The sequence below is a fragment of the Lissotriton vulgaris genome, chromosome 8 (genome assembly GCF_964263255.1).
Source record: "Lissotriton vulgaris chromosome 8, aLisVul1.2, whole genome shotgun sequence".
Classification (NCBI taxonomy): Eukaryota; Metazoa; Chordata; class Amphibia; order Caudata; family Salamandridae; genus Lissotriton; species Lissotriton vulgaris.
Window position 1 is genome coordinate 658,717,410 of NC_141696.1, and position 14,753 is coordinate 658,732,162.

A 14,753-nucleotide genomic window follows, 5' to 3' on the forward strand; every position below is an offset into this window, starting at 1 on the left:
CTGGGGCACTCCAGCCCTGCTCTGGTGTGAAACTGGAGAAAGGGAAAGGGGTGTAACCACACCCTTCCCAGGTCCACCCATAGGAGGGACCTAGCAGGTAAGCCAGCCCCTAAAATCAGTATAAAGATAGGAGCTGTGTCTACAGACTTTAGATTATCCTGGACAAATCTTCACAAGACATATCCTGGACCTTCGACATTCCATTTCGACTGGAAGACCGAAGACATCTCCCTTGTGGTCAAGGAGTGACCACCCTGTGCAAACAGGCACCAACAGCAACTTCGCCGGTCTGCAGTTTCAAGGCTCCCATCGGAACCCAAAGACTCTGTGACTCAAAAACTAGACTTCCAGACTTCTCTGACCCCGATCCACATCCACAGCAAAGCTGAGACCCATGGCGGACATGAGAGACGTGTTACCGGACATCTTGGACATCCTGAATTTTGCTACCTACACTCCTTTCCTGAAGCCTCAGTAAGTTGTGCATTGGGGTACAAGAAGCCCCAGCCCCAAGCACCATTTGCACTGAAACCCAGGCCCTCACACTCCGCGAGAGTCCCGCAGGCCGCGCCTTTGCATTTGAGCTTGGCGCATTTTCCTGGTTCTTTGCACATCGACTAGTGAGCCCCCGGAAGATGCCATCTTACTTTTGCTTTGCTTTCCTGGTTGCTCCAGGCTTGCTTCAGTTTCTCTGAAAAGGAGATGCTCCACAGACCTTGCTGGTCTGCAACAGAGCCAATCTTGCATGGGTAGCGGTTGCCAAGGTTTGTTGGGTCCAATCCAAATACTAACACAGCAGTCATCTAGATCCATCATGGGACAGCTGGAATCCAGTGCCTTGTAATCGTCGATGCCTCCTGGACCTCGTGGCTGAAGAGACAAGATCCCCTTCTTCAGCTTCAAACATGCAACATCCCCTGGTTCCTTCCTGGTCACTGGCTGGTGACCCAGACTCTGTCACCTCTGCTTTCAGGTTCTTCAAATCTTTGATCCACCCTTGGATCCACCCGGACACTTTTCCTCTGGTCACCTGCTGCACTTCTTTGCAGATCTTCATAGAAAACGACAATGAAACCTGTAGGAAGGTGGCTACCTGACTATGGTTACCCCAGATTGTTTGCCTTGTGTTTAGCTGGTTTTTGACTTAGTTGGCCTGGTTCCCTGCTAATCAGGGCCCCAGGCTATCTGCTCTCTCTGTAAAATGGATTCCATGTACCCTAGGTGCATAACTAGATTGGCTTGGGTCACCTTATCAGCCCCTGTACAGAGCACTATAGGTGCCCAGGGCATAGGTGCATCCAAGGCCTACCAGGGGCTGCAGCATATCTTTTGCCACCCCTGGCTGGCTATCTAAAATTGACATACCTGGCTGATCACTCAGCTGGGACAAGGTGGTGTAATCACCCCTTGCTTAGATATAGTATGCCTATATCTAAACCTATCTGGACACATATATACCTATCAGTCACTCCTATGGAAGGCCTTATCAATCCTGGAGGCAGAGTGCGTGGTTTAATGTGAGATGGTGCTCTAGCATGAGCTGAGCCTGTCTGCAGCTGCCGGGAACAAGTCCCTAAGCTGTTCCAGGATAATGCCATACCATATACTATTAAGTGCATTATAATCCTCGTGGTTATATGTCAACTTTGGTTTGGCTTTATCAAAACATGTCGTGTAAGGTGTCATACGATTTGGAATACTATCCCCTCAACAGTCCTGTCGACGGAGATAGCATTCCACCCCTCTAGAGGGAGACGACATGCTACTTTGCTAAAACGTGCTTGATTTTAAAAAGAGCCTCAGATCCACAAAATGGATTCTTCTGCCACAGACACGAGACTGACCTCCTGCAGTTGACCGAAACTCAGCCAAGGAGGCCTGGACAAAGGCTTTCCGGTCACAGGGAGGTGTCACACCACCCCAGAAAGGAGATAGTGGATTGTAGCAGGGAGGTTTGAAAGAAACCAGACACTGCCTGGGGAGCACAACGTTTCCCCTTGCATAATTCAGTCAAACCAGTTCTGGGGCACACCAGCCCCAGTCCCAGCGCTGCCTGGACAAAGGGAAAGGGGTGTATCCACCCCCTTCCTGGGTCCCACCCATAGGAGGGGACCTAGCAGGTAATCCAGCCCCCTAGATTGGTATAAGAATGGGAGCAGTGCCATCGCACTCAGATTATCCTGATGAAACATTTGAAATGAAACTCTGGACCCTTCGACATCCTACTCAACGTAGAAGACTGAAGAATCTCCCTTGTGGTCAAGGAGTGACCACCCTAAGCAAACAGGCACCACCCAGCACCTCGACGTCTGCTTTGTTGCAGTTCCCGCCAGAACTCGAGCGACAGAGATCGACGAGATCAAGCTTGCCTGCCTTCTTACAGCCCGATCCACAGTCCCTGCAGAGCTGAGACCTGTGGAGATGACCGGAAGCGTGGGGCACGCCATCTTGAAAAGACCACGAGACGCTGACTGTGCAGCCCACAAGTGACCCTCGAAGCTGTACACTGGGGTTTGAGAAGCCCCAACCCTGAGCCACTCTTGCACCGAAGCTCATCCCTCCACACTCGACAAGTGCTGCGTGGGGCCCTTCTGCTTTCTTTGGCTCGACGCGTTGGCCCGGTCACTTGCCAGCTGGATTGTGGCCCCTGTGCCGGCGAAAACCTAAAACCGACTTGCGATTCTGGTTGCACCAGACTTGCACCCACACCTCTGAAAAGGAGGACCCGCTCTGACCCTCCTGGTCCGAGTGAGAAGCAATCTTCCAGTTCTGGATTGCTCTTGCCAAGTGTTGTTTGCTCCGATCTTGAAGCCGACAGCGCCGACGGTGAGAGCCTGCGTGGGACAGCTCGTGACCCGCTCCTGGACGTCGCAGATGCCCCAGAGCCCACGTGGCAGTGGAGAGAAGCTCCTCGACAACCACCTGAATAAGCCCGACATTGCCTGTTTCCGTCCTGGTACCACCCTGGTCACTGCTGAGTGACCCAGACTCTGTCCCCTCTGCTTTCAGGTACTTTTCTACTCTGATCCACCCTTGGATCACACCGGACACTTTTCCTTCACATCGCCTGCAGCATCTTCAGCTTCAAGCACCAAAAACCTGTGTGACGAAACAAGACGCCACTTCGACCCTATGCACCAGCTTCCTGTGGGTGAGGTAACTCAGCAACACCGGTGTTCCCACACTGGTAAACACCTCTAGGGTCTGTGTCTAAAGGTTTGTCCATCTAGGTTCAGCGGAAGTATCCTTAAACTCTATTTGTGTAACTTTTACGCACCATTGACTTTGCATTGGTGTATGCGTGTGCTTTAAGCACTGCACCCGAATCCCGCGGGCTTTTCTCGACTTCAGCATTGCTTGTCCCGACTGCTCCCAGTGATTCCCTAGGCCCTAGGCCTAGCCACTATTCGATTGGTATCTCTTATACCACTTTCTTAATATATGGTTTGAGTTGCCACCTGCCCTCATCCATAATTGTGCAACTTTCATATGTTATACTGTGCTTTTGATTTAACGCTTGTGCCCCTTTGCTCATGAAGAGTACTGGGGGTTATTTTAGAAATAAACACATATATTTTTATAATATATACTAGTGTGGTGTCCTTTCATTTGATATTACAAGATTGTGATTGGTAAAACAACTCGCTTAACACGACCTCTTTAGTTTAGCCTTTAAGGCTGCTTAGTCTATGCTACCATTAAGATAGCTTGTCTATAAGGTTGACGTACAACCAGACACCATAAGGGATTGTTTGGACTGACACAAGGTGGTTCCAGAATTGGAAACATCATATATCAGGCCAACTTCTCACATTGGTGTGCAGCGGTGCGGATTTGAGCTTGCTGTTGTTTTACCATTGCAATCTTTTTATCAAATTGAAAGATCACATCAAGTACCTTAGGTACATATAAATCAAAAGCTTAGCATATTTAAGTTCTACTGAACTTAGTAGTTGTAGATTAAAGGGATTAGCACACCCTGACTACAACTCACTAGCAAGGTACAGTAGGAAAACACTTAGTGTAGGTAAGTGCACCACTTGCACCTCACTAGCAGTCATGTCTTACACAGGAAGAGCTTCAGGCTCTGCCCCTGTGACAGTTGACCTTACCAAGGCAACTTCCAGCTATGACAAAATTAGCCACAAAGACTTGAGTGCCTTGTGCACTGCAAGGGGGCTGAAAAGGGTAGAAACCCCACCATTCCTTCCCTGATAGCCATCCTGGAAAAGGATGACTTAGATAAGGCGAGTGCAGCTCCCTTAGATTTAGGAGATGGAGTGATCACCCCTGAGAATGAGAAAACTCCAGAAGAGGAAGAGGAAGAAGAGGAGGAAGAGGAGGAAGAGGGCATAGAAGTAGATGAGCCTAATGATCAGGATCAGAGGGGTAAACAGGTTGTAGTTGCCAGGCTTAACCAGGCCAACTTAGTCCTACATGGGAATGGAGAGGGCCAGCACCTCCCCAGATCCCATAACATAATTCTCCCAGGCAACAGAAGGGTGAGATCTCCATCAGGGGACTCTCACATTTCTTGTGTCTCAAGAGAATCTCAAAGGGGAATGACTTCCCCCCAGAGGAAAGAGCATAGGGCCAGGATGAGGGCTGTCCAACTCCAAATGGAGAGGGAAGAGATAGCCTTGGCTCAAACTAAACTTGCTTTAGTAAGAGAACAGAAGTTGTGTGGCTTAGATGCCACTGGTGGCAGCAATAATCCGAGAGAGAAAGACAGGTCCTATAATACTAGAAACCCGACAAAGATTGTGCCCCCTACACAGAAGGGGATGACATCCACAAGTGGATAACTGCTCTTGAGAGAGCCTGCATGGTACAGCAGGTTCCTGAAGAACAGTGGGCAGCAATTTAATGGTACTCCTTTTCTGAGAAAGGGAGAGATAAGCTCCTCACTGTCAGACATGAGGATGCTAAAATCTATAAAGTCCTAAAGAGTGCTCTAATAGATGGGTTTGGCTTAATCACTGAACAATACAGGTTAAGGTTTAGAGATACCCAGAAGACACAGACACAGGACTGGACTGATTTTGTAGATTGTGCTACTAAGGCTCTGGAGGGTTGGCTACATGGCAGCAAAGTAGATGACTTCACAGGATTGTATAATTTGATTATGAGGGAGCAGATCCTAAGTAATTGTCAGAACCAGCTCTTACACCAGCACCTGGTGGACTCAGATTTGACCTCTCCCAAAGAATTGGGAAAGAGGGCGGATAAATGGGTCAGAACCAGGATTAGGCCTAAGAATCAGAGCAATGACCAGAAGAAGGAGTCTACCAAGCCTCAATATAAGGGTGGGTATAAAAGTAAAGAAAAGACTTCCTCGGGCCCCAAAACTCCAAGGTTGGGGGTGGGTCCCAAGACACTTCATCTGTTCAAAAGAAGCCATACTGCCATGTCTGTAAACAGACTGGCCATTTGAAATCAGACAGCTGTTGTCCAAAGAATGGCTATAAAGAAAATATACCTCCAAAGCCAGCTCCAACATCTCCTGTTACTGTCAGCAGTACTCCCCCAGGAAGTGGGAGCACCCTCAGGAATCTGGGTGGGTTTACTTTTGGAGCACAGGTGGACCCTGGCCTATCCAGGTCCCCATCACCAAATGATCTTGTCTATGAGACTGGCATGGGGTTTGCAAACTTCTCTGATTGCCCAAATACCTTGAACAAATATAGACAAGAACCCATCATTAATGGTTTGAAAGTTGAAGCCTTTAGAGAAACAGGGGCTAGCATCACCATGGTGGCTGACTGTATAGTCCCCTCTAAGCAACTTTTACCTGGTGCCACATGCCAGGTGACAAACATTGATGGAATACAAACCAATCATCCCATGGCAGTAGTAAGTCTCAGCTGGGGAGGGGTCACTGGCCCAAAGAGAGTGGCAGTGTCACCAAACTTGCCTGTAGACTGTCTACTAGGTAATGATTTGGAAATCTCAGCCTGGGCTGAGGTTGTACAGAAAATCCATTCTGGAATGGTAAATGCCAATGGAAAGGTTAGTGGGGCTGTAATGGCTACAGCCCCAATCCAAGATGTCCTTCCTGAAAAGGTTGGTATGGCTGAGCAACTCTCTGCCCCATCTTTAGCTAACTCCCTTCCTGAAAAGAATAGCAGAGCTGTTATGATAACAGCTCACACCCAAACTGAGTCTCCTCCTGAAAAGGTTGGTGGGGCTGTGATGGCCACAGCCCAAACTCAAACAGACATGTGTGTTTTGAAGCCTGAAATGATGGATCACTCCACCCAAACTGAGAGCATGGAGGAGGAAGAGAAATCTCCCCCTCACCAGACATTAGGACAGGATCAGCCTCCTCAGGGAACTGATCTTACCCCTGATGAAGGAACTGCCCCAGAGGTTGTTAGGCCTAGCCTGACAGAGCCTCTGATGGCAGTGGACCCTTCTCAGGTGGTACCCAGTCTGGAGCAGGTAACCTGCCCCTCTCTACCTTGCCTTAGTCAGCCCAGGGCTGCAGAGGACAAGAAGGACAGGGAGAACCAGAGGGCCCCCTGTCAAATAAAGCACCCCCATCAGCAGATTAGGGGCACCAAAACTAGTAGCCCTAGTATTCAATTCAATTCAAAGAATCTTTATTCGGTGATTAAAAAACACCATAAAAGCACATTCACATTTACACAATAAAAAAACATTAAACATTTCAGAATTCTTTGTACAATGAATTTACAGACATAACTGCAACAGTATGGCCATATTTAACATTTAAAAATGAGAATAAAAGATTTCAATCTACACCTCTAGTGCGCCTTAGTCTTAGTGCTACCTTAATAAAATTCATAATGCTACACAGTGTCAAAGGGTCCTCGGCTTTCTGTAAGAAAACTAATGCCTCCCTAGCGTGGACCAAATTAGCTTTTTTCAAAATATTTACAAGGTATTTACGCCGGGGCATTGAGTAGAAAGGGCAGAGTAAGACCAAATGAAGGGAATCATTCCTGCGGAGACCTATTGTCGCAGCCGCAGGGCCCCTTCTGATCTATTGTTGTGACAAACCCCGCTGGTGATGCCAACATGAATGGGAGTAAGTTTAGTCTGAATCGGCACATCAGGAACCTATCCTGGGCGTTATGCATGAGAAACAAGTATGGCTCCATACCTTCAACGCTTTTTACTTGGTGATGGGCCCTCACAGTCTTTTTACGCCCTTCAGCCTCCTCTCTGTACATGGTTTTCCGCTCCAGGAAAATTCTCCCCACTTGCTGTTTGTCCTGGGCTACAATCGATGCAGGGTGAAAGAAGAGGTTCCCAAGGCCTAGCTCCTCTAAGATATTCTTCACATAAAGGAGCCAAGGGATGCGCATACATTTGTCCCTCTTTAGACAATCTGATAAGATTTCTCTGCTTAGTGTCGCCTCCACGTTCACCCAAATTTTTAGCCAGGCTATAATAGGCCTCAGTTTTATCAGATCTTCTATGTATGATCTCCCTAACTCTCTGTGGGCAATCAAACCAGCAGTACATTGTGGGGCCCTCAGAACTGATTTCAAGTATTTATTCTCTTCTCGTTGGATGCTAGTGGTATTAGCAAAGCCCCATACCTCTGCCCCATAGATTACCTTGGAGCATGAATGATACAGAGCTATACAGGTTTAACACCTGTTCCGGGGACCATCTACCTAGCCTCCTGCCATAACTAGCAATTGCCCCGTTAGATGAAACCATTTTACCACAGCGTTCCTCCACCAAGGTATCAAACCGCAAGGCACCATCAAATGTAACACCAAGGTATGGAAACGTTTTAACCTCTTCCAAAATGTGGCTCCCTATTTTGTATGTAAATTTAGAGGTGTTTTTTTCCCCTGCCAGGAGCACATAACATTTACTGAGATTTGCAGAAAGATCCAGGGCACTCATAAAACTGACAAATCCGTCAATCAGGGTTTGAAGACTCCTCGGTGTGCGTGCAATCAAAACCGCGTCATCTGCATAAAGCAGAACAGGAATGTGACGCAACCCCACCCTTGGGCAATCTGTCTTCAGTCCTAGCAGAAACTGCTCTAAGTTGTTGATATAAAGGGAAAACAAAAAGGGAGCAAGAATGCAGCCTTGGCGGACTCCACTCTTGCAAGGAAAAGAACTAGTCAGCCCCCCCTCCCTATTAAAGCGGACCTTGGCAGTAGTATCACTATGCAGTTCTCTCAAGATGTTAATTAGGCCGCTCTCTATCCCCATGCTGAGCATCATGCCCCACAGTTTTTCCCTGTTAACGTGGTCAAATGCTGCTGCCAAGTCCATAAAACCCATATAAATGGATTCATCACTAGCTATGGTATACTTGGCAGTCAGCATATATAGATTCAGACACTGATCACTAGTGGACCTCCCTGCCCTAAAGCCATATTGGGTGTCCGAGAAGATGTTTCTTTCATCGGTCCACTCGGACAATCTATTGAGGATTGCCCTCCCCAAAAGCTTTGCTGACACATCAATCAGGGAGATCGGGCGGTAGCACTTTGGGTCATCCCTATTGCCCTTTTTGAAGATTGGCACAATTACTGCCGTGGACCAGGACCGGGGCAAGCCATAAATAATAGCAGTGTTTATTACCCTTGTCATAAGGGGGGCCCACAGTTCGATGTTACTCAAAAAGAGATCAGGGGGGATTCCGTCAGGCCCCGGTGCTTTGTTTTTGGTCAGACCCTCAATCCCTGCAATAATTTCCTTGATGGAAAATTCCACCAATGTGGCCTCAAAAGAACTGGCCGGGGAGTCTACAGTGGGACCAGGCTCGTGATTATAAATGCCCCTAAAGTGGTTAATCCACTGCTCTGGGAGAATATTGGCCCCTATATCCGCTGAATCTTTTTCCTGGAAGGTTGGGTTATTAATTATTTTCCAGAAACCCGCTAAATTCTTTTTTTCCCCCGCTTCTCGTAAATCTGCCCATGCTTCCGCCTGCAAGGCAAACTTCCTCCTCTTAATTTCTTTTTTGTAAACGTCTCTACACTCTTTAACTTTGTGGGGGACCCTTGGTTTAGCTTTAAGGCAGCTTTTCAACTCCCTCAAAGCTTTGGAGCAGTCTTTATCGAACCAACGGGGATTCCCGTCATTCTTGAGTGGCACACTGGTTTTTAATAAACCATCGACCAGCTTAGCAATCTGGTCAAAGGCTTCCATTACCCTCGGGCCCCGGACTTCGGTGTCCAGGCAATCATTAATAGCGAGTTTCCCTGCGTCCACCAGGCCCTTGTAAAACTTTTCCCCATCTATTTTAGCCCATTTTAATCTCCTGCCCTGGTCTGTTGCTCTCTCGGTGATGGTAGGGTGGGCTCTAATTCTTGGGCCTGCCAAGTACAGCAGTTCCAGAACAAGAGGGTTGTGGTCGCTAAAACCACTCCACTCAATCCCTACACTGATTGTCTTATTAATTAGTGCCCTAGAGACCAAGATATAATCTATAAAGGAGGAGCATCCTCTACCCTTAAATGTGGGGGGGAGTGTACCACCCTCCTGCATCCCTACCATGTTAATGGTGTGTCCGAGATCATATTTGAGCCGTAACGTCCTAAGGGCTAAGCCCAACGGCGTGTGAGAGAAATGTGGTCCCTTCACCATAGGACATCGGGCCCAATCTATGTTTGTTTGGACCAGTGCCGGGCACAAATGGCAGTTAAAGTCTCCCAAGACCACCAACCCATATGGGAGCCCGTTTTTTTGACCTGTTAGTACCTGACCCAACCTGTTATCTCGTTCAATGACAAGGGGGGTGTTAGATCCCGCAGTCTCGTTATTATAGAGGTTTACAGCGACGAATCTAAGGCCTTTCCCAGTGAACCTGACAGCCTGAATCCTGTGGGAGTTGCACTCAAGACAAGCATAATTTCCCGGTAGGCTCAAATCTGTACAAATAGCCAAACCTCCCATGGCTCTCCCTGATCTTGATTTTTGCGCAGGTACAACAAAGGATTTATACCCTTGTAGGTGAAAATTATTCTCTAGGGCCCAGGTCTCCTGCAGACATATTATGTGAAATTTCCTGATATATTCAAGCCACTCCTTGTTATTGACTTTCCCAGCCAAACCGGCTATATTCCATGAAATGATTTTTAGTGCGTCCCCCGCCTGGACACCACTTCGTTGCGGCCCACCTAGAGGTTCTCGCCCTTCCACCCCCGGGGCTGGTCCTTGCGCATCGCCTATGCATGCATTGTCTACGGCCCTAGGTTCATCCAACACCTGGCTCCGGGCACTACCTGTTGGTACGTGGTTGAGATTCACCTGCTCTACATTTTGGGCACCTCTGTCCCCGCTATCCCACCTGCAGTGTTCTAACTCATGATGCTGGGCGCCCCTTCGGCCCACCCTTTCCCAGTTGTCATAAGAACGGGTCCCATGTGTGCGAACCGGGACAGGAGGAAAGAAAAAGGACACATGGAGTGTTTGGATTGTTGTCACCAGTAATCTGTTCCTTCCCTGGCATATGTGAGCAACTGTTCCAGTATCCCTGAAGCTCACCAATATGCAGTCCCCTATGATGGATTTACGTGTTCTCCCTATCCAGGGTACCCTTCTGACCATTATTATCTCGTTGCTTAAGTGTACAGGTAAGGGTCTGTTCTGATTTAGCCACTTAATCACCCTAGTTTTTAAAGTGCAGAAATAGTCAGCTTCACCCTCCTTTAATGGGGGGACGCCCGCCATAACTACTGTGAAGTCATTCGCCTCTGGTGGTAAGTTGGGTCTGCGTGGCCTAGGGGGGGGCTTCATTGATGGAGTAGGTGCTACACTTTCTTTAGGCTGTGCTGGGGGAACGCTGTTTATCTTTGCAGGGGGGCTAGATCCTGTACAGTTAGGTGGTTTATTTAAGGCAGGGTTGTTCCTCTGAGTTTGTGGTGGGGCGGCCGTAATGGCCGCCTGTGGAGGAGCCAGGTGTGGTGCGCTATTCGGGGCTTTTGAACTGACAGTGGGTTTAAGAACCTTTTCATGGGAATTGGGCGGGTTTTTCATGCTACTTAGTGTGGCCTCAAGAATGGTTAATCTTATTTCCACTTTTTTAATGCTTTCACTAATAGGTAGCAAAAGTGACCTGAGCAGGAATTCCAGGTTGCCCAGCGGGGCAACAGAAAGAGGGGCATTGGCGGTGTTACTAGCCATCTCTTTAGACAGAATGGGGGCCCCACCGTCCTGAGCCGTGGGTATGGGGTGTAAATCACCCGCCGCAGTCACAGTTGGTGTAGTATGTTTGGGTGGCTTCCCAAAGTCAGAGTGGGAGATCTTGGGTTTATTTTTAACCTGGGCACCCTTCGACTTCCTCCTACGTTTGTTTGGGGGGGGTCCAAATACACCCTGCGCAGCGATTTGTTTAGGTTTAGCTTTTCTAGACTTTGATTGTGGGGGGGGGTTAGGAAATTAAATCAATCGTCTCCCTGCTTGGGCTTACGCTCCTCACTAGAGTTGAGGTCCTTGGTGTCTCTGGGGGCGTTTTTGTGACATCCCTAAGCAGGATAGGGACGTCTTCCAATAGTGTTAGATCTGAGCTAGGTGTAGGGGGATAATCTCCTAGGGGTCGGCCTTTCAAGTTGTCTATAGAGCGTCTCCGCTCAGCCCTAAGCCGGCTTAACATGTTCTCCTTGTCCCCTTCTCCCCCCGCCCGAGGGAAGTAATTATCTAGGGTCATGTTTTTTGTTCCTGCCTGTCTTAAGGGAGTACATTCCCTTGCCGGGGACGGCATGGTTTCTTGGGTGAATACAAGCAATAAGGTGGTTTATCGGCTTCTGTACCTGGGGGTGGGCGGCGAAGCCAAGAGAGTGGGCCCAGCCCAGCCTATTCCGGCCTCTGACGGCCACAGACGGTCCCGCCCTTGTCCCGGGCTTCTCCCGGCGCGCTCCCGCTCACTCCCGCTGAGCGGTAACAGTAATCTGCCTTATACCCCGTTACTACTAGAGATTGGCTGGTGGACAGGGGGGTGTGGCCAGCGGGGAGAGCAGCCCAGGTGTGACTGGTTGGGCGCGCAGGGACTCCTGGACGCTGGAGTCCCTGCCTCAATGCTCGCAGCCCCGCTAGCTCGCTCACCTGCCCCGCGTTCCTCTGGTCTCCCGCAAACAGCTCCCAGAGTCAGTACAACAAGCGCTGCGGGACCCGCGAAGCGGGTCCGGCGAGGCGCTACAGCAGTCTTTAGGTGCAGGGGTGCACGGTCCTCTCCCAGGGCGTCAGGATCACAAAAGGGCTTCTACAATTCCGTGGAGGGTCCCAGGAAGGCGAGTGAGTGTTCCGATTTTGGCTCCGTTGGCGGGGGGCGTGGCCAGCGGGGAGAGCAGCCCAGGTGTGACTGGTTGGGCGCGCAGGGACTCCTGGACGCTGGAGTCCCTGCCTCAATGCTCGCAGCCCCGCTAGCTCGCTCACCTGCCCCGCGTTCCTCTGGTCTCCCGCAAACAGCTCCCAGAGTCAGTACAACAAGCGCTGCGGGACCCGCGAAGCGGGTCCGGCGAGGCGCTACAGCAGTCTTTAGGTGCAGGGGTGCACGGTCCTCTCCCAGGGCGTCAGGATCACAAAAGGGCTTCTACAATTCCGTGGAGGGTCCCAGGAAGGCGAGTGAGTGTTCCGCTTTTGGCTCCGTTGGCGGGGGGCGTGGCCAGCGGGGAGAGCAGCCCAGGTGTGACTGGTTGGGCGCGCAGGGACTCCTGGACGCTGGAGTCCCTGCCTCAATGCTCGCAGCCCCGCTAGCTCGCTCACCTGCCCCGCGTTCCTCTGGTCTCCCGCAAACAGCTCCCAGAGTCAGTACAACAAGCGCTGCGGGACCCGCGAAGCGGGTCCGGCGAGGCGCTACAGCAGTCTTTAGGTGCAGGGGTGCACGGTCCTCTCCCAGGGCGTCAGGATCACAAAAGGGCTTCTACAATTCCGTGGAGGGTCCCAGGAAGGCGAGTGAGTGTTCCGCTTTTGGCTCCGTTGGCGGGGGGCGTGGCCAGCGGGGAGAGCAGCCCAGGTGTGACTGGTTGGGCGCGCAGGGACTCCTGGACGCTGGAGTCCCTGCCTCAATGCTCGCAGCCCCGCTAGCTCGCTCACCTGCCCCGCGTTCCTCTGGTCTCCCGCAAACAGCTCCCAGAGTCAGTACAACAAGCGCTGCGGGACCCGCGAAGCGGGTCCGGCGAGGCGCTACAGCAGTCTTTAGGTGCAGGGGTGCACGGTCCTCTCCCAGGGCGTCAGGATCACAAAAGGGCTTCTACAATTCCGTGGAGGGTCCCTAGTAAGGTGAAAACTTTAAAAACTCCTGAGGGAGCCAAAAATAGTTAGGGACCTTCCACAGATGGATTCTGTTGGGCACAGCCAAACCTGGGACCCAAAGGGCCCAAACCTGAACTGTCCCTCCAGTAAGCCAAAACAAGGGACCCAGCCTCCAGCTTTAGGTAGCCAGAGGTTGACCCTGAGAGCACAATGCAACTCAGTTGAAGAAAGAAAGGCACTCATGGTGGAAGATAATTGGAGGAAGCTGAGCCCTAAATTAGTGGAGCCTCACTACAATACTCCATATCCAAACCAGCCTTTTACTGTGCAAAAACACACCCAAGGTAGGGATTTCCTATGGTGGAGACCCTCTAATACCCCCAGGGTGAGGGACTGCTTAGTGGACCATGAGACAGGGGGTACCCATGCTAGTGCAGATACTTCCTTATATGGCCACTCAGGCAATATAGGCTTACCTGGCCAATGATAGCCTTATCTCCTTTCGTTGGGGGGGGGGTATGTAGGAAGGTGACTACCTGACTATGGTTACCCCAGATTTTTTGCCTTGTGTTTAGCTGGTTTTCAACGTAGTTGGCCTGGTTCCCTGCTAATCAGGGCCCCAGGCTATCTGCTCTCTCTATAAAATGGATTCCATGTACCCTAGGTGCATAACTAGATTGGCTTTGGTCACCTTATCAGCCCCTGTACAGAGCACTATAGGTGCCCAGGGCATAGGTGCATCCAAGGCCTACCAGGGGCTGCAGCATATCTTTTGCCACCCCTGGCTGGCTATCTAAAATTGACACAACTGGCTGATCACTCAGCTGGGGCAAGGTGGTGTAATCACCCCTTGCTTAGATATAGTATGCCTATATCTAAACCTATCTGGACACATATATACCTATCAGTCACTCCTATGGAAGGCCTTATCAATCCTGGAGGCAGAGTGCATGGTTTAATGTGAGATGGTGCTCTAGCATGAGCTGAGCCTGTCTGCAGCTGTCGGGAACAAGTCCCTAAGCTGTTCCGGGATAATGCCATACCATATACTATTAAGTGCATTATAATCCTCACGGTTATATGTCAACTTTGGTTTGGCTTTATCAAAACATGTTGTGTAAGGTGTCATACGATTTGGAATACTATCCCCTCGACAGTCCTGTCGACGGGGATAGCATTCCACCCCTCTAGAGGGAGACGACATGCTACTTTGCTAAATCACGGTTGATTTTAAAAAGAGCCTCAGATCCACAAAATGGATGCTTCTGCCACAGACACGAGTCTGACCTCCTGCAGCTGACCGAAACTCAGCCAAGGAGGCGTGGACAAAGGCTTTCCGGTCACACCACCCCAGACAGGAGATAGTGGATTATAGCAGGGAGGTTTGAAAGAAACCAGACACTGCCTGGGGAGCACAAGGTTTCCCCTTGCATATTCCGGTCAAACCGGTTCTGGGGCACACCAGCCCCAGTCCCAGCGTGGCCTGGACAAAGGGAAAGGGGTGTATCCACCCCCTTCCTGGGTCCCACCCAAAGGAGGGGACCTAGCAGGTAATCCAGCCC

General features: G+C 50.2%; 1 protein-coding gene across 1 annotated transcript in view; it reads right to left on the reverse strand.

The window, feature by feature from the left end:
- GABRR3 (gamma-aminobutyric acid type A receptor subunit rho3) overlaps positions 1 to 14,753 on the reverse strand; it is a 600,200-nt gene that overhangs the window by 206,639 nt on the left and 378,808 nt on the right. The gene's annotated exons all lie outside the window — the stretch shown is intronic.